At 35.6% G+C, this 24,862-nt stretch overlaps 1 protein-coding gene across 1 annotated transcript in view; it reads left to right on the top strand.

Moving 5' to 3' along the window:
* The window catches only part of LOC141336937 (uncharacterized), a 41,297-nt gene that overhangs the window by 7,921 nt on the left and 8,514 nt on the right, over positions 1-24,862 (top strand). The gene's annotated exons all lie outside the window — the stretch shown is intronic.

Here is a 24,862-nt window from a genome sequence, read left to right as displayed (position 1 = left end):
TCACCTTTCTCTCCTGCTTCATGTCTGCATTGTCTTTTGTCCTCAATGTTATTTTGTGTTCCTGATCCAGCTCTTGACCTCGTTCTTGTTTTGTTCAGTTTATGTTTAAGTTTATGTTTAGTTTGCCATGTTGGCTTTGTTTGATTTGTTTGTTTATTGTTTTATTATTAAAATCATTACTTACCTGCACTTGGACCCAGACCTCCTTGTTAAAACGTGACAGTACCCCCTCTCCTGGGTAATTTGGGCAAGGGGATGAAATGAACCGCCTTCGAGAACCGGTCCACCACGGTCAAAACTACCGTGTTACCCTGAGAGGGTGGGAGGGCGGTGACAAAATCTAGCGCAATGTGGGACCAGGGTCTCGAAGGGACTGGTAAGACTTCTAACAGACCCCCAGATGGGCTCCTACAACCGCTGCCAATCCCTTTGAGACCCTGGTCCCACATTGTGCTAGATTTTGTCACCGCCCTCCCACCCTCTCAGGGTAACACGGTAGTTTTGACCGTGGTGGACCGGTTCTCGAAAGCGGTTCATTTCATCCCCTTGCCCAAATTACCCAGGAGAGGGGGTACTGTCACGTTTTAACAAGGAGGTCTGGGTCCAAGAGCAGGTAAGTAATGATTTTAATAATAAAACAATAAACAAACAAATCAAACAAAGCCAACACGGCAAACTAAACATAAACTGAACAAAACAAGAACGAGATCAAGAGCTGGATCAGGAGCACAAAATAACATTGAGGACAATGCAGACATGAAGCAGGAGAGAAAGGTGAGAGTATTTAAAGACCGGATAATAGTGAACAGATGTGAGTGAATCAGTGTTAACGACAAGGACAGGTGAATGCTATCAGAAGTGCATTGTGAACAGCGACCTCAGGAGGCTGAGGGGAGACCCACAGCCCCGATCATGACAAGCATAGCTTAGCATAGATCATTGAATCCTATTAGACCAATAGCATCGCGTTCAAAAATGACCAACGAGTTTCGGTATTTGTCCTATTTAAAACTTGACTCTTATGAGTTATATCGTGTACTAAGACCGGCAGAAAATGTAAAGATGCGATTTTCAGCAGGTGCCTGAAATTAGTTCCCAGCTAGGTAACTTTCAATGAGGAATGTTCCCTGTGCATGCAGTTGGTCACGTTGCACTGCGATTTGCTGTGTGATATTACTGCGCCTGCTTTGGTCATAAATAGTTTAGTGTTTTTGAGTAAAACGGTTTAGCGACTCACCAGTCGGTCATTTGTTGCTTCATTAAACAATCACTTCTTTTATTTCTGAATGCATCAGCATTTTTGAACAAATCAGTTGAATTAATACATCAATGGCACACTCATGAAGAAAAATTGTCGCAAACTACTTGTGTAACGACTTAAAAATTTCCACAAATAATGCACAGTCTGATCTATGCTGTCCTCAGAGTTAGTTAAATCACAGTTTCCATTAATTCATTTATAATGAAAGACTAGTAAAATTTTAATTTTTTTCTACAGGCACAGGAGCCTCCTGAAGTGGCATTTCAAATACTGATGTACTACTGACTCTTTCAAAAGGAATTCCAGAAAACTCCAAGGATGAAATCTCCCTTCAGAAAACAAAGGGGAGAGGGAGGGAAAAAAGAACGGCAGGAAAAAGAGGCTGAGAAGCGGGGTCTGTATTTGTTCTGTCTCTTTTTAAGATGTTAGCCATTTTCTACAGCCACACATGAATAATAAACGCTCATCCAGTGTAAACCGTTGCATCAGATGATGGAGTATTTTGACTGCTGGTTGACCCTCCTCTACATACCTTGTTAAAATATGAAATCATCAACACTTTAGGCTGGGAAGTTAACACAAAGATTTCAATCATTCCAAACTTCTGCACTGACTTGTCCCTAGATGTTAGTCTCCTCAGCTAGAGTCTGTTTAATCTGGCTGGGGTATGAACTAGCTACCAAAATATTCTGTGAAAAAGGAAAGAGGATTTAAAAAAAATAAAAAAATTCCCTACCACAATATATCCATAAAACAATAAATCACAATGTAACACCAGACAGAGCAAAATCTGGGGTTGTGTTTCAATGTCAAACACAAAGTTGAACCTTTCAGACACGTTGGCTTCTCAAAAATGTCCTGTTTACCACAGCCGCCTTTGAACATTTAGAAGTAGGGCATTTATGACATCCTGTTATATGATCTTAAAAGGTTCTATAAAGGCTTGAAAAGCTTAGCACACTTTATCACACATGCTGTGGTCTGGGCTTAAAACTGAGACCAGCTTGTGGAAAAGTAAGCTCCAAATGTATGACACCAGTTGGAGTCTCTCAAGTGACTGAAATAAATATATATCTCAGTGTTAAACAAGAGTTTCATATTATGATTTTTGAGAGAAAATGATTCAATAACCGTGTTGATCTAGAGATTTCTGTGGTAAGACTGGTAAAGTGCTTTTAATGTTAATGCATGTGCATTGTGGTTTCACCTCTACTTGACAACAGCATGGGCTATCGCTAACCTCTATCTGTGTGGGCCCACTTAAAAACATTACTGAGACAAATGGAACACTAAAACACAAAAGAGCAAAGAACTCATAATGAGAGCAAGTTCATCAGGTCGAGATTTTTATGAATCACTCTTTACAACAAATCTATCAATAACTACTTTCAAATGAATAGAGGTCATCCCTCAATAATTTACATTTTACATTTATATTCAAATGTGTTTATTTTCTGCAACTAGAGCAATACACAAAATCCACTCAGAAACTGTGATATTTTCTTTAGAAAAACACATCTCTTTTTTTAGAAAGTTAAAGTAAAGTAGTTTCCTTCACACTTAAATTTTTTCCAACATAGCCAGGTAGTTATATACCGAATTTCACGATCTTTCATCTTGTGAGATTTATGGACTTTATAAGCTAATGCCAAAAATTAATAGTAAGCCTTTCACATGCATTCCATTATGGCTGATCATAACTGAACGTGACCTTGAGAGTCAGATCGCAGTGTGCAATGCTTATTTGTGCCTACTTAATGTCAGTTATTAGCTTGTGAAAACTCCTTGTTAAACTGATGTTAATTTGTTCTGTCTGGTTACAGTCTGCATTTGCAATCAGTCTGTACAAGGTCATGCACCATGTCATACATTATCAGTATTTATTAAGCAATAGTGAAGAAGCAACTCTAACCTCATTGTCCTGAATTAACTTTAGTCTCATGTATGTTTTCGCTTTTGAGAGACTTTTAGAGCAGTATAGTTTTGCTTCAGAACTCACTTTAGACACCAAATGGCAACTCAGTACAGTACAAAAATGATCTATCACATAAAATTAAATACAATTGTTAATAAATAAACACATTCATTAAATTATCTGTGACACTAAATACTTTTTACATGTTTATTCTCATTGCAAATGAACCCAAATTTACTATATTCCGGGTCATTTTTTATTTATTTGCCATGTTTTGTTCATTGTTTTTAAGGATGAGGATATTTCATGCAACTCCATGCTGGCATTGGCCTCATTTGTCTAGTTTCTTCCAAATGAAATATGAATTTACACCAAAATACCACTGAGTTTTACTGAATGCACAGCTTTAGACATCAATAACTATAGAGAGTCAGTATTTTATCTTGCCTTTTAAGCCAATACTTGGTTCTTAATAATTTTGGTGTGCCTATTCCAAAAATAGTGCCATGTTATTGGTTCAATTCTCATCTGATTTTCACATGTTCAAATTATTCTGAAGACATTATTTTATGCATACTCCTGATTTCAGGGTTAGAATTTTAACCAGTGACAGAAGAAAACGCAAACTTTACCCAGATGTTTTACTGCTACTTTTAATCATTATTTTCTTCATTTTTATTGTGTTAAAATGTGTGATTGAAATTTTTATTGACATCATCAATTTAGGTGATATTATGACTTTTTTAGACTTTTTTTCAAGATACATGGCTATAAAAAAAGGATTACAAGATTAAAGTAATAATATTTTGAGTATAAATGTGAATAAATGTGAAATGTGAAATATTATGAGAATAAAGTCAAAATTACAAGAATAAAATCTAAATATTTTGACAATAATGTCAAAATTATGAGAATCAAGTCGAAGTGTTTCAAGAATCAAGTCGAAAAGGTTGAGAATAAAGTAAAAATATTTAGAAAGTAAAGTCACAATATTTTGGGAGTAAATTCTAGCCTTTTGTGCAAAGAAATGGCCCAGATTGGAAGCACCAGGAGATATTCAAAAGTCTCATCTTTCAAAATCTGTCAGTTTTATAGCGAAATACAAACTGTATGTCTATTACAACAATGTGTTTTTCATGCTCTTTAATGTGGCGTGACAGATCTCTGTATTCAACTCAGTTTAAGCGACATGTGAATCAGCCATCTTTCCGATTACAGTGAGATATTAGTTTAATTAAATTAGGCTATACTGTTTTCTTATGATGTTCCTTCACATTTATATCATGCTATGAACTTAAAATGAAGAGGAAAACACATTTATAATTTGTACTTTGTGAAAAAAACTGACAGAATTTAAAAGCTGAGTTGTTATATTAAAAGCAACAAAGCACAAAATTATTGTGATTACTGGATGACTGGCATGCTACAAATAATGAATGAAAGTCACTTATATACCTCAGAAAAGACAACAATATAACTTATGTCAACGAGTCCACTTCAACCTTTCGAATGTTTTATTGTTGTTTTTTAATTAAATACATGTGAGGAATTAAAGATTGGACGCCCCAGACGTTTTTGCGGAGTACGTGGTGAAATTTCCGCAAAGAAAACAGTATAATTTAACAAAACAAATGTCTCATTGTAATCGAAAATATAATTGATTCACATGAAAACAGAAATCTGTCCTGCCACATTAAAGAGCAAGTTTAGTGCAAGACACATTGTTTGTATTTCACTAACTGACAGATTTTGAAAGCTGAGACTTTGTGTTATATTTTAAGTACCAAAAGCACAAAGCTTATTGCTATTATTGGTTGGCTGGCGCACTACAAATAGGCCTAATGAATGTAACTGAAAACGTGAAATATTATTTCCAAGCATATTATTCCTGCAAGTGTAATGTATGTTATGATTTCTGCTAATAATCCCACATATATAAATAAATTCGGTGGTCTGGCAACAGCTCTCGGTGCTCCCAATCTGGGGCATTTGCATGTGCAGGCTATACTCTCAAAATATTATAACTTTAATTGCTATAATTTCATTCTCGTAATTTCAGCTTTATTTTCATAATTTCGATTTTATTCTGGAAATATTACGACTTTTTTTTTTTGACGTGACACTAAAACACAGTTTTATTTATATTTGGCTAGCTGCAAATTATAATTTGCCAGTAAGCATTGTTTTTCCTTTGCTATCTGCTGTTAAAGCTGAACTGAGACCCACCTGTTGAGCACCACATGGTGTATTGCATGTTTGCTCTATCATCATTGAGTACCTCTTAGAAAAAATCTATAAATCCACTTATTTCCTACCTTCCTCCATGCGTTCTGACTGATGCCCCCTAGTGAGTGCTACGTGCTCCTAAGCGCCTGTGGTCATTCATTCTTCACACACACACACTTTTCCCCTTTGTGCTCTACTTGATCACACATTAATCTAGCTTTGAATAGGAGCCCAATTTTCTCTCTAAATGTCAGATCATATTCACTGGCCCTTATTCAGCGTCCGAGCACATCTGATTTCCAAGTAACCATTGAGGTAAATGTCGGTGCATAATAAAGCCTCCCTTCGGAAACAGAATTGTAATCTGCAGTTCCTGAACTCTATTGTAGTTCCCCAGTGCATTAGCTCAGCAGTGAAGGCAATCAGTTGAGCAATCAAAGGCTTTGATTGACAGGGCGAAAGGTGGGGAAGTCAAGCCATGTTAAACGCGGTGCCAAAATCAGTGTCGACACTGGAGGAGAGGCTGAATGTGTGTACATGGACACTTCGATTAGACACACACAGATCTGCTCATAGATACTGCTATGAACTGCCAGGGAACACATGGGACAATGGAGTCCATTCAGCTGCATGTTATAATCAAGAGAGCTGGTTCAGAGAAACTCCAGCTGTTGACCTCTGATCCCAGGCTCAGAATGGAATGCAATCATGCTGCCACCTCAATGTCTGGACAACAACATTTAAAAAACTAGTTTCTGTATCTCATCATTTACTCACACTCATGTTGATCCAAACTGTGACTAGCTTTCTTCTGTGGATTACAAACTGGAACATTTACATTTACATTTAAATTAAATTGTGACAAGGAGATATAAAGATACAAAAAATCACATAAAGGACCACAAAAGTATTCTAAAAATAGCCCATATAACTAATGTGTAATATAATATATATAACATAGGCTACTAATACTATAATATATAGTATACTACTGTTCAAAAATGTGGGGTAAGATTTTACATTTTTTTTTTTTATGTTTAATGTTTTTAAGGAAGCCGCTTTAGCTCACAAAAGCTGCATTTGGTCAAAACAGTAGTATTGTGAATATGGTAATTACAATAAAAAAGAAAGTTTTAAAAGAAGATAATTTATTTATTTATTTTTAATGTGACTCTGGACCACAAAACCAGTCATAAGGGTTTTTTAAATTGAGATTTATACATTATCTGAAAGCTGAATAAGCTTTCCATTAATATATGGTTTGTTAGCATAGAACAGTGTATACATGGAATCTGAGGATGCAAAAAATTCAAATATTGAGAAAATCACCTTATTACTATCAAAAATGTAGTTTTAATATATTTACGGTAAGGAATTTACAAAATGGAACATGATTTTTGTAGCCCTGAAATTTAATTCACATTTGTGGACATTTAGATAGTCAAAATGTGTCATACAGTTTTTCCTTTATGATAAATGTGGTTCTTATGTGTCTCATGACTGATTTCAGTACACTATATTTAAATTTGTGCACATTGAAGACTTCTCACATCGTACAGACAAGAACGGCATGAACCTGCCAATTTTTTTTTGTTGTTGTTGGTTTGAAACAACATGAAGTAGAATACATTATGCCAAATAAGGTTGAATAAATGTTGTGTGAATTATTCCTCTACATACAAATAAGATGTTTCCTGAGATTGTGAGATCTCAAGAGAATTCCCACCGGCAAAATCGCATAGTTGAGAGTTTAGAGTAAATTGGGATTCTGTCTTATAGACAAACAGATTGGATGTGTGTGCTTTTCTGTTGACATGAACAGGTTTACATAATTTGTATTTGAATTCACCAATAATGACTCATAGTCTCCAAACTATTTGAAATTAGTTAGGGAGATGTGTTTTCCCATACATATATAATTTTGTGTAGATGTCAGCTGTTTTTGCTACTAGCACGATCTGATCTTTTGATGTGGCTGCTGTTGAAACCTAAGCTACCCACAGTTCCATTGTGCCGTTGTCTTAATTACCCTATTGAGCTTAGCTGTCATACAGTACTCAACAACACTTTGGTTTGCATAGGCTGTGAAGAACATCAAAAGAATATGAATTGTGTATGTGTGTGTTTATAGAAGACTTCACTGTGCATAGGCTGCTTAAAACTTCTAGAGAAGTTGTTAAAAAATATGCACTGGTGATCCATTAAAAGAAAAAAAAAAATCTATGACACATTCTAAAATAAGAAGCTAGGGCTAAAATATATGCACTTTAGGTACGATGACAGGCTATGACAGTAGTGTACTTTTGTAGACAGAAGAAGGTAAGAGATAATAAGTCCCCGCAGGAAAGAATGTGTTCAGACTGAGTCTGAGAGTTGTGGCAACATCTGATGCAACAGTTTATTTTGGCCAATATGTTCAAGTGCAGATCAGGGAAAACGAGCAAATAGTTTTAAGAACTTGTTTTTATTTTATTTGTAGTTAAACAGATTGTATTACATGCTCCCAAAAAGCCTTCAGGTAAACACCTCAAATTGATCTTATTGAGCTTTATCCGAATTAAATTTTGAAATAATCTGATCAACAGGGGGGAAAAAGCATCTCATCATTCTCTCCTTTCAGCCATTTCATCATGAGTCATGATTGTACGTAATTCGTACTCAAGGATTCAGCTTCCGAAGTCTGAGCTACTGAGCAGCTGAGCAAGCTTGTTATGTCCGGAAAGAGAAACATATGGACCTGTAATCATAACTGTGTACAAAAAACGATTACTAGTGCTTGCTGTTTTACCGCATACACTCTTAAAAATAAAGGTGCTTCACGATGCCATAGAAGAAAGTTTTTTTGTCTAAACGGTTCCATAAAGAACCTTAAACATTTGAAGAACCTTTCTGTTTCACAAAAGATTCTTTGTGGCAAAAGAGGGTTCTTCAGATTATAAAAAGGTAGAAAGAGATGGTTCTTTAAAGAACCTTTGACTGAATGGTTCTTTGTGGAACCAAAAATGGTTCTTCCATGGCATCGCTTGAAGAACCTTTCAAAGCACCTTTATTTTTAAGAGTGTAGTGTTCATTTCTGTTGGAAACTGCAGTGATATGTACTTATTGGTACGAAAAAGTTCTCACAGGTATGTTTTCGTCATGAGATGCGGTAGTGTTTATGTCTTTACCTGCATCAGCGAGTAGGAAATATACAGAAATTGATTGATAGACATCACAGCATTTGGGTTATTAGGTTGTTTGGCTGCTATTACTTTAAGAGCTTCCACTGCTGAATGCGGATCTGACATGCATGCCCGTAGTTTAATTTGCACTTTAAAGGAGTCCTATTATGGTTTTTTCACTTTTTAAATTTTAGCCAGTATGTGGTGTGTATGTTTGGGCATAAAAACATCTACAAAGTTACAAATCTCAAAGTCCACTCCAAAGGGAGATATTTCGTTTTAAAAAATACCTTTTCAAGAACTACAACAAACAGCTACTTTGGACTACAGCATTTGTTTTCCGCATGCTATGAGGTCACAACGTAAATCCCGCCTACGGAAATTCAAATCGGGCGGGTGGGGAGGGACGAGGTGGCAGATTCGCTTTAGCTACACTTTAGTGATGTAGCATGGACAGCCGCTTCAGGGATGGGTCAGTAAAAGCCTCCTTTAGCGATCCGATGTGTTTTTGTAAGAAAAATATCCATATTTAAATTGTAAGAATCACTTTAATTTAGCTTACGCAGTTGTACATGGAATTTGCTGTTTGGGAAGGGACGTGGCAGTACTGAAACGACGTCTAAGCTGTTCGCCAATTGCAACACAATGGGACTGCTAACCAATCACAACACATTTAGTTTTTCGAACCACCAAGCATGAGAGCATGTTCTAGTGCACCCCCAAAACAAAATAGAGGCTTTAAATGAACACACTTCTTGTCAAGAAAAAAAGAGACAGAAGTAGAAGTTGTGAGTGGGGTGGCCAACCATAGCCCTGCCCCTAACTGCATTGAATATTTTTATCACCGCTAAACTGTTAAAATGAATTGTCTGCATTAACAATCTAATTTTGAAAGCACTTTCAGAATCTAAAATTGGTTTTGATTCACTGCTATTGACAAAACAAGTGCATGTAAACATTTTTCATTATGACATTATGACATTAGGTGTCAACATCATTCATTCAACTGATTAATTTAAAATGCTGATACATTCAGGAAGGAAACAAGTCTTTATGAGTGAGTAACGGAATCATTGACTGTGATTCATTCTTGCTGATTTATTCAGAAAAAAAAACACTACTATGTGTTGCTCAGAGATGCACAACGGTTATGCTTTGGCTTTGTTTGAACTATTTCCAATGACAGCATAAACAGACAAAATGACTGGGAATATTGTGTCTAAAATGTAAGTTTGTACTACAGTATGTAATCTTGCCTTTCATAAAAATGTAAAGAAACTTAAATGATTTTATGTAAATGTCTTGATGTTCTTAAACATTTCCTGCCAAGAGTGTCAAAACATCCCCAGTCATCCCTGTCTAATTTAAATGTTTCTGGTTTGTTAAAAGAAAAGCACAGAGTACATGAAATAAAGGAAATGAGAAAAGTAAGATATTTTCATCGTTATGATAAGGCTCATCTCCACCTCCACCAGGTTTCTATCTTCTATTCTTTTAGTTGCCTTTGTAGAGTCTGATTTAAGTGGCGAGCGACGCTTTTACATAATCTCAAAAGAATTTCTCCATCTGGATTTTCTTTTTTCCCTATAAAAGCTGGCCAAAGTGCTCCTGGTCAAAACATGAGAGAGAGAAATGAATAAAAGAAGACGGCAGCCTTGCTTTCACTTACAGGGCAACTCCAGCAAGAGAAAAGCTAAAGGTTGAATTTGAATTAAATGTAATAGCAATTTTACACTCTATGCCCTGAAGGAGAAAGATAATGCATGATTTTGTTTATTCTGCTCTCCCATCTCTGAACGAGTTTCAATTGAGATGGGAATCGCTGGATGTGTGTTTAGATAGATAATCTCTGATATTCATAAAAGCCTCTCTATACACTACAGCTGTACTGAAATGCAGTGAGACATATTTATAGGACATGTATTACATTTTAAAGCAAAGGAGTCAACCCCTGCTCCTGGAGAGGGTCCTGCAGAATTGTACCCTGCTTCAACACACCTGCTTGTAATCTAAAAGTATTTTTGAATACAGAACAGTTAAATACAGCATTAGTAACTGTTGCTGATTACTACTGAATTGATCAATGAAAGGCCACTGTCGAAATATGAAATGAACTGACAAATTCAGTACAGGCAGCAACAGTCTCTCTAAACAGTTTTCACAAGATTTGGTTTATCCAACTTTAGGTAAATCACACAGTTCTGCATATAGCAAAATTCAAATAAAACATAGTATTGATAAACACTCTTGCAAATGACAAAAATAATCAGAACAGCCTGATCTTACAAGTGAAGGTCAGAAAAATTTTAGCAATTTATTTTTTACTTTACTTTTTATTCTTTCTCTTATGTATTTATCTTATATATAATTTATTTATTTTAATAAGTATTATAAATAACATAAAAAAACTAAACAAAGATTTGAGATGATTGACTGAAAACAAATAGCCCACTGTATATAATTTACATATACAGTTTTAATTGATCTTACAATAGACTGAGCTTTTTATTAAAGTCATGCATTACATAATTACTATGCCGTGCTTATAATTTACATTTGAATATTTAATCTGATTATTTATAATGACTTCAACCATAGGTATGAAACTTTTTCAGAGTTTCACAGCTGTCAGTAACTGTTAGAGGAGACTACAGAAATTAGTAAGTAGCGACATAAATAAATCCCGATTAGCACCCAATTAATTTATCAAACAATAAACTACTGTCTAAAAAAACAGTTTATTCAGTGTACTGAGGCACAATTTTCAGTGACTTTGAAACAGATGCACCTTGTCGGCTACTTTATGGAAGTACTGTTGACCCTTTTGTAGACGAATGGAACATTTAATATGTTTGGCATTTTTATTAGTACAACACTGTGGAGAGATGACAGAAAATAAGGCGGAGAAGAGATAGGAACAGGATATGGAGCAAGCCGGATTCAAACCCAAATACAGTACATATGTTTTAGAATAGATGCTCTAACCACCAGGCAGTGGTTTTGGCATTGTTTTAGTACTGAGGGCATGTTTGGACAGTATGTTTATTAGAGGTCCAGCAGAAACTCTGATGTCATTCTCGTGCTGTTAGCCTTGAGTCATATGACATCACCTCAGCTGCTTCAAATCTGCACCATAAGGATTCAGTTGATCTGACTCAACACTTAAACACTACTTGTCACAACTGAACCCTCATCTTGGCTGAACAAGAGCATCGGCGAGTGTCACATTCACATTGGCTGTTACATAAAAGTTCAAGGAAATGACAGAAAATGTTATTTCTGCTTGGTCTGCATGTTCTAGAGGGATAAATCTTTTTAAAGCTCCAGGTTTGATGTGTTTATTTGCAGGGTTGGACAATTTTAAGAAAAAAAAATTAAATGTGACTATACTAATGATTAATAGAAATAGGGATGTGACGAGATCTGACTGGTCTCGCAAGAACGTGATGATGTTCGCGTAACATTTTGAAGTGTTTATATTAGAGCTGCTCGAATTGATTAATTGTTCAAATATGGCGATCTCCATTCAAACACCCACGCGATCTTATTTCTGAATGACAACGATTCACATCGCGCTGCTCACGCTCCTCTGACGCTTACGATGTGAAACAGACGATGTGAAATCATTATTTTTGAATAATTTTGGAAATATTAAAAAAATATTTAAAAAATATTGGTTCTGTTGATCACACTAGTCTACTTTAATGGTTCACCAGGAAGTTTGTTTTGAAAAACTTTTATTTTGTAAAAAATGGCACATAGTCACACTTGTGGTGTTCCCGGGTCAAAAATAACAGGCCTATAAAAAATATCTTATAAATCACTCATTTAACCACATTTTCACCCAATCTTGGATTCAATCTTTGTATCAACTTGTTTTCTTTCATTTAGGACTGGTTTTATATTTAATTTTCAAACAGTTCAATTGTAGGAGTCATTTATCCGAGCTTATGCATTATTTGTTAATAATTTTGGCAATATTGAGAAAAATATTTTAAAAAACTGCACTGTTGATCACACTAGTCTACTTTAATGTTTAACTGAAATGATTTTATTTTGTATAAAATGGCACAGTGTCACACTTGTGGTGTTCCTGCTCAAAAATGACCGGCCATTAAAAAGTTAATGTAGAAGATCACAAAACACAGCACTTATATTTTGCAATGCTTTTATTTTGAGAAAAGGGGTGCACAGTAACACTTGTGCTGTTCCTTGACAAATCTAACCATTGTGACATACAAGAAAGAACACATTAACGCTGTCATATAGAGAACACAAATCAAACACTTCTTTCAGTTTTCCAAATTATGAACTAACCAAAACGACAAACACCAGGTCTCTGTGTAAACTCATGCAAATGACTAACAAAAGCATTTTTAAAAAATTTTATCACTGTGAAAAAGAATGTTTCTTTCAGAAAATAGTTTGTGTGTGTGTGTGTGTGTGTGTGTGTGTGTGTGTGTGTGTGTGTGTGTGTGTGTGTGGCATACATGTATCCATGCATGCACATGTCCAATGGCTCTATGTCTGCAAGCACACATATACATATGTGAACATGATAAACATGCTCCTGACAACTAAATTTTTCTCTAATTTTCAGTCTCCCCCATTCACTTTCAATGACCAGGAGCTCGGATAAATGACTCCTACAATTAAACCGTTTGAAAATGAAATACAAAACCAGTCCTAATTGAAAGAAAACAAGTTGATAAAAAGATTGAATCCATTTTTTGGTGATAATATAGCATAACAAGTGATTTATAAGCTATTTTGTGTAGGCTGGTCATTTTTGACCGGGAACACCACAAGTGTGACTCTGTGTCATTTTATACAAAATAAAAGCATTTCAAAAGAAATTTCCTGGTTAAACATTAAAGTAGACTAGTGTGATCAACAGTGCAATTTATTTTCATATTTTTCTCAATATTGCCAAAATTATTAACAAATAATGCTTTTTTCACTCAAAAACTGAGGTGCATAAGCTCGGATAAATGACTCCTACAATTAAACTGTTTGAAAATTGAATACAAAACCAGTCCTAATTGAAAGAAAACAAGTTGATAAAAAGATTGAATCCAATTTTTGGGATAATATAGCATAACGAGGGATTTATAAGCTATTTTGTGTAGGCCTGTCATTTTTGACCGGGAACACCATAGGTGTAACAAGATGAAAAAAACAACACAAAAAAAAAGTTTAAAAAAATAAAATAAAAAATGTGGACAAGTTGTTATAGTCTCTGTGAACAAAGTCACTAAGTTTCAGTTCAATGCGATAACATTAACTAGTATTTTCAGGAAAAAGAAAATCTTCTCCAGTCAAAAATGACATGAACACCACATGAGGGTTAATGATAATTATTTCTGTGTTACATACATTTAAATAAAATAAGTATTAGGTTAAAAGTATATAGTTTGGGTATGAACAAGTATTGTCTACAGTAGTGATCAAAACATTTGTACATATTGTAACACTTATCCTCTTCTGTCAGGAGGTGGCGAAAACTGCACGTTTAAAAAAGTATTTGTCACATATAAATCCTTTATTCAGGAGATTGCAATAGTGAAAGTCTTTATTAATTGAGACACTCACTCCTCCATTTTTTTATTTTTGATAAATATATATAATATATTTTTGATAAATATATATAATATAATAATATAATATAAATATATTTAGACTTTTTGACTTTTTTATATAAGACTTTTTGTCAGAACCACTACTAAATTTTGTTTAGATGTCTAGTCTGGTTTTTCTTCAGAATCATGAGAGAATCATGATCTCCAATTTATTTTTAAAAAATTTGATTTTCAATTCATCCAGAATCATGCAGCTTTAGTTTACATGTTTATTACAGCATATAATTCATTAAAATAGAAGTTTATTTCATAAAGTACACGTTCATATCAAAATGCACATGCATTATGTGTCTTTCAGTTGAATAAAATACAATTTTTCCCTATATATTTCATTATTGATGATTTCTTTTTTTAAAAAAAAGTTTAAAAATCTCATCTCGTTCTCGTGAACTCAGTCTTTTGCCTCGTCTTGTCTCGTAAGATAAGCGTCTCGTCACACCCCTAATTTTTAAGATTATTACTAAATTAAAAATAGGCCTATTTAACCAACATAGGCTCATTGGAAATATGTGCCTCTATATATATTTCTGCAAAACTAAACGAATCACTGTTGAAATGAACACTAGAGGCAGTAAAAACTCAGACAACTTTTATTCCTTTTCACACAAAGTATGATTTACAGGTACAGAGTTTTGATTACTAAAGCCTCATTTTTACACAATTACTTGCAGAATATTATATTATGGCTTCAAAACAATTTTACATCCTGCGCGATTTAAAAACTGATACTTCTGAACGTTGTCGTCACATATACAGCTTCATATGCATACGTTTTCTAATTCAGTAGGTAACTTGGTAGCTCATGCGATAGGCCTACGCCATTGCACTTGAGTGATTATGTGCTCTGGTATGAACCCCGTCAAACTACAGTTCGAAAATACGATGGCTGCCTCAACAAAAATCACTTTTGCATTTGTTAACACTACCGGGTAGGTTTAGTGCAGGGGTGCCCAATCCTGTTCCTGGAGATCTACCTACCTGCAGACTTTAGTTTCAACCCTGCTCCATTAGCTGGTTCAGGTGTGTTTGATCAGGGTTGGAGCTGAACTTTGTGGGATGGTAGACCTCCAGGAACAGGGTTGGGCACCCCTGGTTTAGGGTTAGGTTTGACATATAGGATATTTCCAACATGATAGAGCACTGGTTCTCAATTCCAGCCATGCAACTTAAAAAACGTGCCATGGTCACGTATTAAACATGTGTTTTAGCGCCACTCTCTGGACATTTTACTTTGAAACTACTGCGAAACGTGCAGTAAGGTAGGGGAGAGCAGGGCACAACCTAACACTTTTTGAATTTCGCGGTTTATGTAAATCGACGTGGGGTTCAGAGTACAATTTTTTATCCACGTTATTTTCACACTTGTCTAGTAAAAATATATCGCTTTGTTTCATATTTACAGTGTATACGTTTTTCGTTATTTGCCTCAAAAGAAGTGAAACGTGACAACATGCCCCGTAGGTGGGGTACATTGTAACATCTGAGGGGCACGTTGTAACACGACCATATGACAGCTTAAAATGTTATCTGATCGAATGAAAAAAATATACACAACAAACTAAAATATTTTGTCAGTAAAATACATAATTTAACTTTTTCAAATGAAGTAATGACGTTTTTTTTTTTTTTTAATAAAAATGATCTAATTTTGGAGTTTGAAAATGAACACATTGCAACAATGCTTTGAACGGCCCTGATCGCAACACACAGCTGTACAGTAGTTCAAAACAATGTGGACAGATAGATGAAACACATTTAGACATTCAGAAGAACACTCCACTCCTCCACACACAGCTCTCATAGAACACGACACACATAAACGAGCCAAAATGCTTTACATTACTTGAAATAATAACTTCTGAACATTAAACATTGATTGTCAGCCTTTATTCACCTGTTTCTTCAGGTATCTTATCGAAATCCTTAGAAGTAAATCGTGTAAACTGCACCGCTAATGTCACAGAATAGCATAGTTTAATAACAGCGGGGAATATTGTAACACAGTGTTACATCTTTCCCCATCTGCGCGACTGGAGTTTAAAACAGGTTAGTGTCTTCTGCTGGTTTGCGAAGCATTAATAAACCATCTAAACTGATAAATAACAAATTGGAGATTAAAATAATAGCAGATTTGTCTAATTTTAAATGAATATTTAAAACTGAAATGAAAAGTTTACTTCAGCCAGAAATGTACTTTTACTATGGTAAAATAAATATTCAGCGATATCTTCAAAAGGCTTTTGAATTCTGGCGCTCTTTTTTCTCTGCATAGTGTTGCTATGGCAACTAGTAAACACCGTAAATTTGGTTATGCTAGCGTGTGTGGAAATATTTAAACCACACGTGTTACAATTAACCCCGCGTTAGGTTGTGCCCCGCTCACCCCTACGTCATAACAGTGTTGCAGAAATGTATTTAGGCACGTATTTCCAATGAGCCTGGGTTGGCTCTTTGTAAACAGCTCTCTACTGTCATAAAGAAAAAGAGTCGTAAAGAAATTGTTTTTTGAGGAAAAGATTTAAAACATTTTTTTCTCCATATAGTGGACTTCTATGGTGCCCTGAGTTTGAACTTGCAAAATGCAGTTTAAATGCGGCTTCAAACGATCCCAAATCCAGTTGTAAAGGATCCCAGCTGAGGAAGAAGGGTCTTATCTTATTAAACGTGTGTTTTAGCGTCACTCTCTAAACATTTTACTTTGAAACTGCTGTGAAACATGCAGTAAGGTATGTAATAACAGTGTTGCAGAAATGTATTTAGAGGCTCTGCCTGGGTTGGCTCTTTGTAAACAGCTCTATTGCAGAGAAGGACAATTTATTTCTGTAGATTTTTCTGTAGATTGATGAAGGGCTACAATTGCCCCTAGCTAGGACATGTTGTTTTGATCAGGTTTCAATTACAAAAAAAAAGCGAATGGCGTCTAACAGAGATTTATCTGTGGGACATTCCTCTTTACATCATAACAGTCCCGGTGCTGCTGATTCCCGACTGAGAGGCTTTACGATAGACTTTCTGTTTTTAGTTCAATGACCATCTGATGCAATATGCTAAATGTCAGTTACCAAACATGACTCAGGTTTCTCTTTCAATAGATGGACATGTTTGCAACTATTTTTGGGTTAGCGTTAGCGGCCAAGGCCTGTTGAGGGATTGAATAAGATCAAGCTGTTCTTTGATCCTCACAGTATAGTTACCATTCACACATTCACACAGTATGTCAGAATATTGTCCAAGGTTTCATGATCAGGGTGAGGGATGGAGACATATAGCTGAAATTTCACAGTCTGGAGAAGACTAGGTTAGATGTGTGTCACGTATGTGTGTGTGGAAAGGAAAGGAACAGATGCATTTCCATGTAGGTGGCGTTTTTGAGTGGGAAGGGGGTCTCTGAGGTAACACGCACTGCGGCACCTTTGATTGTGCTCCAGGTCTGCACAGATGGAACAGAGCCCCAGGAAGCAGTCACACTCAGAGACCAGTGTGAGGTGAACTGAAACAGTCACTGAGTAGACACAGTGAGTAACCAATCAGAAGACGGGACCAGACGTGACTGTTTTAGAACAGTCTATTAAAAATTGTCAGTAAGAAACTCATTGAACAGAAGACAATAAAAAAACAATCGACTTTACCTGTGCACTGGAAATTCACTGAGGCTTTTAGCTGTTGACAGATCAATTCATAATAGGGCCAGAAATAATACACTACCGTTAAAAGGTTTGGGGTTGAAAAAATAATTTTATAGTCATCAAGGCTGTATTTACTTGATCAAAAATACAGTAAAAACGGTAATATTGTTCAATAAAATGTAATTTATTTGTGTGTTGGCAAAACTGAATTATTTGAAGTCATTACTCCAGTCTCCAATGTCACATGATTCTTCAGGAATTATCCTAATATGCTGTTTTAGTGGGGATAGTTTTCCCAAAAATGAAAATTCTGCCATTAATTAATCATCCTCATGTTGTTCCAAACCCGTAAGACCTACATTGATCTTCAGAATATAAATTAAGATATTTTGGTTGAAAAGCAAGAGCTTTCTGACAGCTACACAACTGACACGTTCAAATCCCAGAAAGGTACAGTATTAAAGGTCCACTGAAGTGCCTTGAAACACGCAGCGTTATTCTATGTGGTGACGTACTTTTAACTGAAGCAAAAACATATCGCCCAGCCCGCCCACTAATTTTGAATAGCCAATAGCGTTCCATTAATATCTGCTCGGGCAAGAGCCGTTGAGCTCGGTAAAGCCACATTTGTAAGCTTATGACAGCCACAGACTAATAAATTACCCCACAAATTCAATATGAAACTTGCTAAAACGAAATAGTGATCATTATCATGCTGAGGCTGTGTAGTTTAATACATGCCGACCGCACATATGAGCGCTTATGATCTCCTCCACGTCTCTGTGTAGGGGGCGGGACACAACGGACTCTAGAGAGCATTTGATTGGACAGAACGTTTGATGAGAAACTGAAGTGCACGGTGATATCATCCAAATCCTTGATTCATATTGGCGGAAGTGACGAGACTGTAAGTTTTGAATGCCCATATCTTGTAAATGCGAATTTTGTCTTTGTTTTGCAGCACACTAGCTTGTAGATCACCTTAAGGCTAATATATTCATACTTAAAGCCAAAAAACTTTAATTTTGATTTCAGGGGGACTTTAAGGACATTGTTAAAATAGCCAATGTGATATCAGTGGTTTAATCGTAATGTTATGAAGCTACAAGAAAAAAACACTTCAAATTTCTCAAATTTGTTTTTTTTTTTCCGTCAGTCTCTGGCAGCGTTCATGCAAAGTTAAAAAGTGGATAAATGTATCTTAAAGAATACATAGAGAAGTTCACTTCCAGAACAGAAATTAACAAGTAATGTTCTCACCCCCTTGTCATCCAAGATGTTTATGTCTTTCTTTCTTCAGTCGTAAAGAAATTATGTTTTTTTGAGGAAAACATTTTAGGATTTTTTTTTCATATACTGGACTTCTATGGTGCCCCGAGTTTGAACTTCCAAAAAACAGTTTAAATGCGGCTTCAAACGATCCCAAATGCAGTTGTAAAGGATCCCAGCCGAGGAAGAAGGGTCTTATCTAGTAAAACAATCGGTTATTTATATATATATTTTTTTTATTACAATTTATATACTTTTAATCTCAAACGCTCATCTTGTCTTGCTCTGCCTGAACTCCAGTTCAAGACAGTTAGGGTATGTTGAAAAACTGCCATCTCATTTTCTCCCTCAACTTCAAAATCATCCTACATCGCTGTTTTACCTGTTTTGTTTAGGGTGTTTGACCTTCTTTGCATGTTCACTTTGCAAACACTGGGTTGGTCCTTCTGCAGCAATGTAGGATGATTTTGAAATGATTTTTGAAATTGAGGGAGAAAATAAGATGGGAGTTTTTCAACATACCCTAATGGTGCGTTCACACCGGACGCGACTTGCGCGGAAAAAACGCGCTATTCGCGCGTAGTTGAATGCTTGAACATTTGAGTTTACTCGCGCCATTCGCGCGGTAAAATTCGCGTCATTCGCGCGTGACATTTTCTTCACAACAGACGCGAATTCGCGTCAAGGGAGGGGCTTCTGCCACTCGTCAGCGGGAAAGTAGTTGTAAAATAGGTGAATGAGCTCAATTTGCCAGCTTTAGCTTGCTTGTAGTCTCAATATGCATGTATATGTAGGTTAAATTGAGTAAAGAGCGTTTTTTAAAACTAACCAGATTGTCCGACCTCTTCACTCACTTTATTCTTAGCAAGATCCCTTTTATTCCTGTTTCTACAAAAGTCCAAAGATGTATCGTACAGCTCCGAGGAACCACAGACAGCAACGGTGATTTTGTCCGCCATTGTCGTTTCGGATTTCTGCCTCCGTCACTACTAGAGCAAGCTCCTGATTGGTTACCGCGGCGCGGAATTCCGCCGAAGTTCAGATTTTTGAACTCGCGTGATTCGCGCGAATGGCGCGGCAATCGCTTGAACGCTCAACGCTCGCGCGTTTCGCGCCGCCTCATTCGCGCGTTTCGCGCCGCAGGATGGCTATTCGCGTCTTTGCATTGACTTAACATGTAAATCACTCGCGCTTGCCGCTTCATTCGCGTCCGGTGTGAACGCACCTTAACTGTCTCAAACCACAAAAAACAGGCAGGGCAAGACAAGACCACCGTTAGAGGTTAAAAAGCATATAAATTGTCATTTTAAAAACAAAATAACCAATCGTTTTGCTAAATAAGACCCTTCTACCTCGGCTGGGATCGTTTACAACCACATTTGGTAACGTTTGAAGATGCATTTAAACTGCATTTTGGAAGTTCAAACTCGGGGCACCATAGAAGTCCACTATATGGAGAAAAATTCTGAAATGTTTTCTTCAAAAAACAATTTCTTTACGACTAAGGAAAAAAAGACATGAACATCTTGGATGACAAGGGGATGAGTGCATTATCTGTAAATTTTTGTACTGTAAGTAAACTTCTCGTTTAATTTGTGTTCCGAAGATGAACAAAGGTCTTAAGGGTTCGAAATGACATAAAGGTGATTAATGACATAATTTTAATATTTGGGTGAACTATCCCTTTAAGAAACATTCTTATTATTATCTCAGTTCAGTTCTCTGAAGTTTATTACATTAGATTCTTACAACTATTTGATGGTTTAAGTTATTTATTTTATTTAGAGGCATAGCATAGCAATTTTCAACTCATGCATTGTTTTGGATGTGCACTGTTTACATTTCACATGGCTAAATGCTATTTAAATTATTATGATATACTTCACCATTTGCCATAATCAAAATACACAAAACCAACTCAAAACTTTCAGCTTTTCATTGGCCATTGAACTACAAATGTCCCCTAAACTTTTCAACCTTATTATAAAATGGACAATTACGAAAAATGTATCCTATTATAATTAGTACATATACCTTATCCGTATTCTGAATTTATCCTATTCTAGCTTGGCATGTGGATGGTGAAAAATCAAATAAGGTGTTTTTCCCGGAAGCAGCAGTGTGCTGACATTGTACTATTACCGCCATATAAGTGGTAATACAACCACAATACATGCATTAACCAAGCATAAGGATGCATTTGATTGTCAACAACTGATTTATGAATGTGCCAATTACGATGACATACACAATTGTAGAGCAGAGACTTTTTTTCTATTTCCTTCAGTCTGCAAAGCAGAAATTACTCCATTTCTACCTCAGTACCTAATTAACAATCCATCCATGTGCCACAGAGACAAATGCAAGCCTTTTTTCTGCCTGCAGCAAATAGAAAACGACCTCTATATGGTTCCGTTCAGAAACAAATGCTCCAATCACATTTATCAAGCGCCTTGTGCATTTACATATTTATATTGGCTGTGTTTGCTAGCGCTGGGATGCCATAACTCAACGTGTAAGCGGTGAATTGTTTAATAACAGAGAAACACGGCCCTGCATATTGCAGGAGTGTGAACGGGAATATCACAGCAAATCATATTTTACTTTCTGCGGTGAAAAATGAGAATCAACATGATGAATCTGCCGAAATGATCATTCAACAGCGCAACCATGCCCTTTACAAGAGCTGGCAGAAAATTGAGCTATGCTCGATGGATAATCTCAGAAAACCTAAGTATCCATGGTGTTCTGATAGCACAGACCATATTTCTAACGGCCCAAAGAGAAACATGGAGAAACAGAGGCAAGCTTGTTTTGATTGCTTTTTGCAGTTGATTGCGGCCAATTTATGTTGCAGGCTCAATCTATTTTCACCTGTAATGTACTTTGATCTTCTTCACGGTCAGGATTCAGCCAATCATTTGGGAATGGCTGGAGACACTTTACAATAAAAGCACATGATTCAACCTACCTTGCTAATGCCTCATTTTTTGGTTGACAAAGCCATCAGCAAACTGCATATGGAACTGCATTATTGTTATCGAGCTTGACGGTGATTCGCTGAAGGAATTTTTCTGATTGGAAATAAAGCTAAATGAACCGTTTTGTCCTGAGTCAGTATATTAAAAGTGTGTATATATATATATATATATATATATATATATATATATATATATATATACACACATACAGACAATCTTTTTTAGTTGTTTCTATTGTTTGATGTCATCTGTTAGAGTGTCCTCTAACATTAAAGCATCTACCAAATGACTACTTAAATTAAAAACTTTAAAGCTTAGTGTTTGGATTTGTTTAAACCTATAAGGTACATTTTGAAGAATGATTCAGCTGTTTGATTTTAAAATTAAAGTCAGTGGAGTCCAAAACAAAGACAAAAATCCCACTGAGACTCACATTTCTAAAATATTTTTAAAATCAAACCAAACTGCATTTGCAAAAGGAAAACATAACCCTATCCAACTGTATCATATCTGATATGCAAACTTCTAAATTCTCTAAATTATTAACATAATCAAAACTTAGCTGAAAAACATCCAAATAATCAAAACTTAGCTGAAAAAGATCCAAATAAACGAACAATTGTGAGTTATAAAGTCAGAATTGCAGGATTTTTTTTTTTATCTTATTACTGCGTAATAAACATTGTGAGTTTATTTCACTCATTTAGAAGTCCGAATTATAAGATATAAACTCACAATTTTGACAAAATTGTCTTTTTGTCTCTCAGAACTGGACTTTATAACTCTACAACTGTAAGACATAACCTTGCAATTACAAGAAAAACAATCAGAATTGTGAGATACAAAACACCCAATTTTTAGAAAAATAGTCAGAATCATGTTTATATCTCAAAAATCTGACTTTATATCTCGCAAGTGCAAGTTTATACCTATATCCCACAATTCGGACTTTATATCTCACAATTCTGACTATAACACGCAATTGCGAGATTATATCATGCAATTTTTGAGAAAAAAGGTTTGCCTTTTTGCAATTTGCCAGAATTGCCTGTTTATATCTCGCAATTTTGACTTTATTAGTTACTTTATTAGTTTATAACTCACAATTGTGACCCTGGACAACAAAACCAGTCATAAGGTTAAATTACAAAACTGAGATGTATACATCACATGAAAGCTCAATAAATAAGCTTTCTATTGATGTATGGTTTGTTAGGATAGGACACTATTTGGCCGAGATACATCTATTTGAAAATCTGGAATCTAAGGGTGCAAAAAAATCAAAATACTGAGAAAATCACCTTTAAAGTTCTCCAAATTAAGTTCTTAACAATGCATATTACTAATCAAAAATTACATTTTGATATATTTATAGTAGGAATTTGACAAAAAATCTTCATGGAACATGATCTTTACTTAATTTCCTAATGACTTTTGGCATAAAAGAAAAATCAATAATTTTGACCCATACAATGTATTTTTGGCTATTGCTACAAATATACCCCAGCGACTTAAGACTGGTTTTGTGGTCCAGGGTCACAATTCTGAGAAAAAAGTCAGAATTGCAAGTTCTGAGAGGAAAAAAGTAAGAGTTGTGAGATGTAAACTCGCCATTGAGAGAAAAAAGTCAGAATTGTTCAAAAGTCGAATTTAGTCAGAAATGTCGCAATTGCCTTTATTATTTTTTATTCAGTGGCAAAAACGCAATTCCACAGAAAACTGATATGCATTTTAAGTAATCTGTTATAACTTAAGCAGGTTGTTATAATATGATAATGATTACATTACAAGCTAACAAAATCTTTTGCCCATGTAAATTTTATTTTAACTTCTAAAACCAAGTTATTTAAAGTAGATGTTTAAAGTCAAGTCAGATTAAATAGTAAAATTGGACATTTTCCAAGTTTGACAACAAAAAAATATGGTGTATAAAAAAAATCAGAAATAAAATATAAATATTATGGTGCACATTTGTATGTCACTGAACTTACATCATCTCTTACCTGTTGCTTCCAGAGTTACAGCAAGTAGTGCATGCAGCATCTCTAGTGTACACAACTGTCGACATGGGACTTCCAGGAGATGTCAACCCACTTTAAGACAGCAGAAAAAAAAAACTTTAAGCAGTCAGGTAGAAACACATGCACATGCAGCAAAAGAAACAGCACAGGTGGCTTGTTAGGATGGATTAGACTCAAATTGACAAGTGTGAGAGTCCTCTGTAACCCAGTCAGAAGTCACTTACACATCCACACAAAGTGAACTGGGACAAGGGTGTACTGTGCCGAAAAAGCTTAATTAAGTCTCTACAGGGTTGTTTTCTTGTATGCGAATGTTTAACAGGGTGTGCAGTCAGTCTACTGTCATAAGCGGAGTTTACATCAGGTAACGTTTAGTCTATTATCCTCTAAAGACACTTGACATCATTCAAAAGTTTTGGGGGACAATTACAAAGGAGTTGACAATGAGTCCCAAATGGAGAAAATGATCCCCAAACAGAACATCTGTGGCTCGTCAAATATTATTTATTAATATCCTAAATTAAACTGCCAAAAACACCCCAGGCAGTTTCGTGTGTATGTGCACCAAAAACATTCGGAAATTAGGCCACTGTTACTCAGTACTCAGAATAGTCTTTTGATTCAGTTCATAAAACTGATTATTTGTTGACGAATCAGACTGATCTGCATCCTAGGTGAAGTTAAGGCTTGAATCATTTTTATTCTATTATTGTTAATGAATCAGACTGATCTGGTTCTCATGATCTAAGAAATCATATGAAGT

The sequence above is a fragment of the Garra rufa genome, chromosome 6 (genome assembly GCF_049309525.1).
Source record: "Garra rufa chromosome 6, GarRuf1.0, whole genome shotgun sequence".
NCBI lineage: Eukaryota > Metazoa > Chordata > Actinopteri > Cypriniformes > Cyprinidae > Garra > Garra rufa.
The sequence above is the reverse complement of the archived record's forward strand: the minus strand, read 5'-3'. Positions and strand labels throughout refer to the sequence as shown.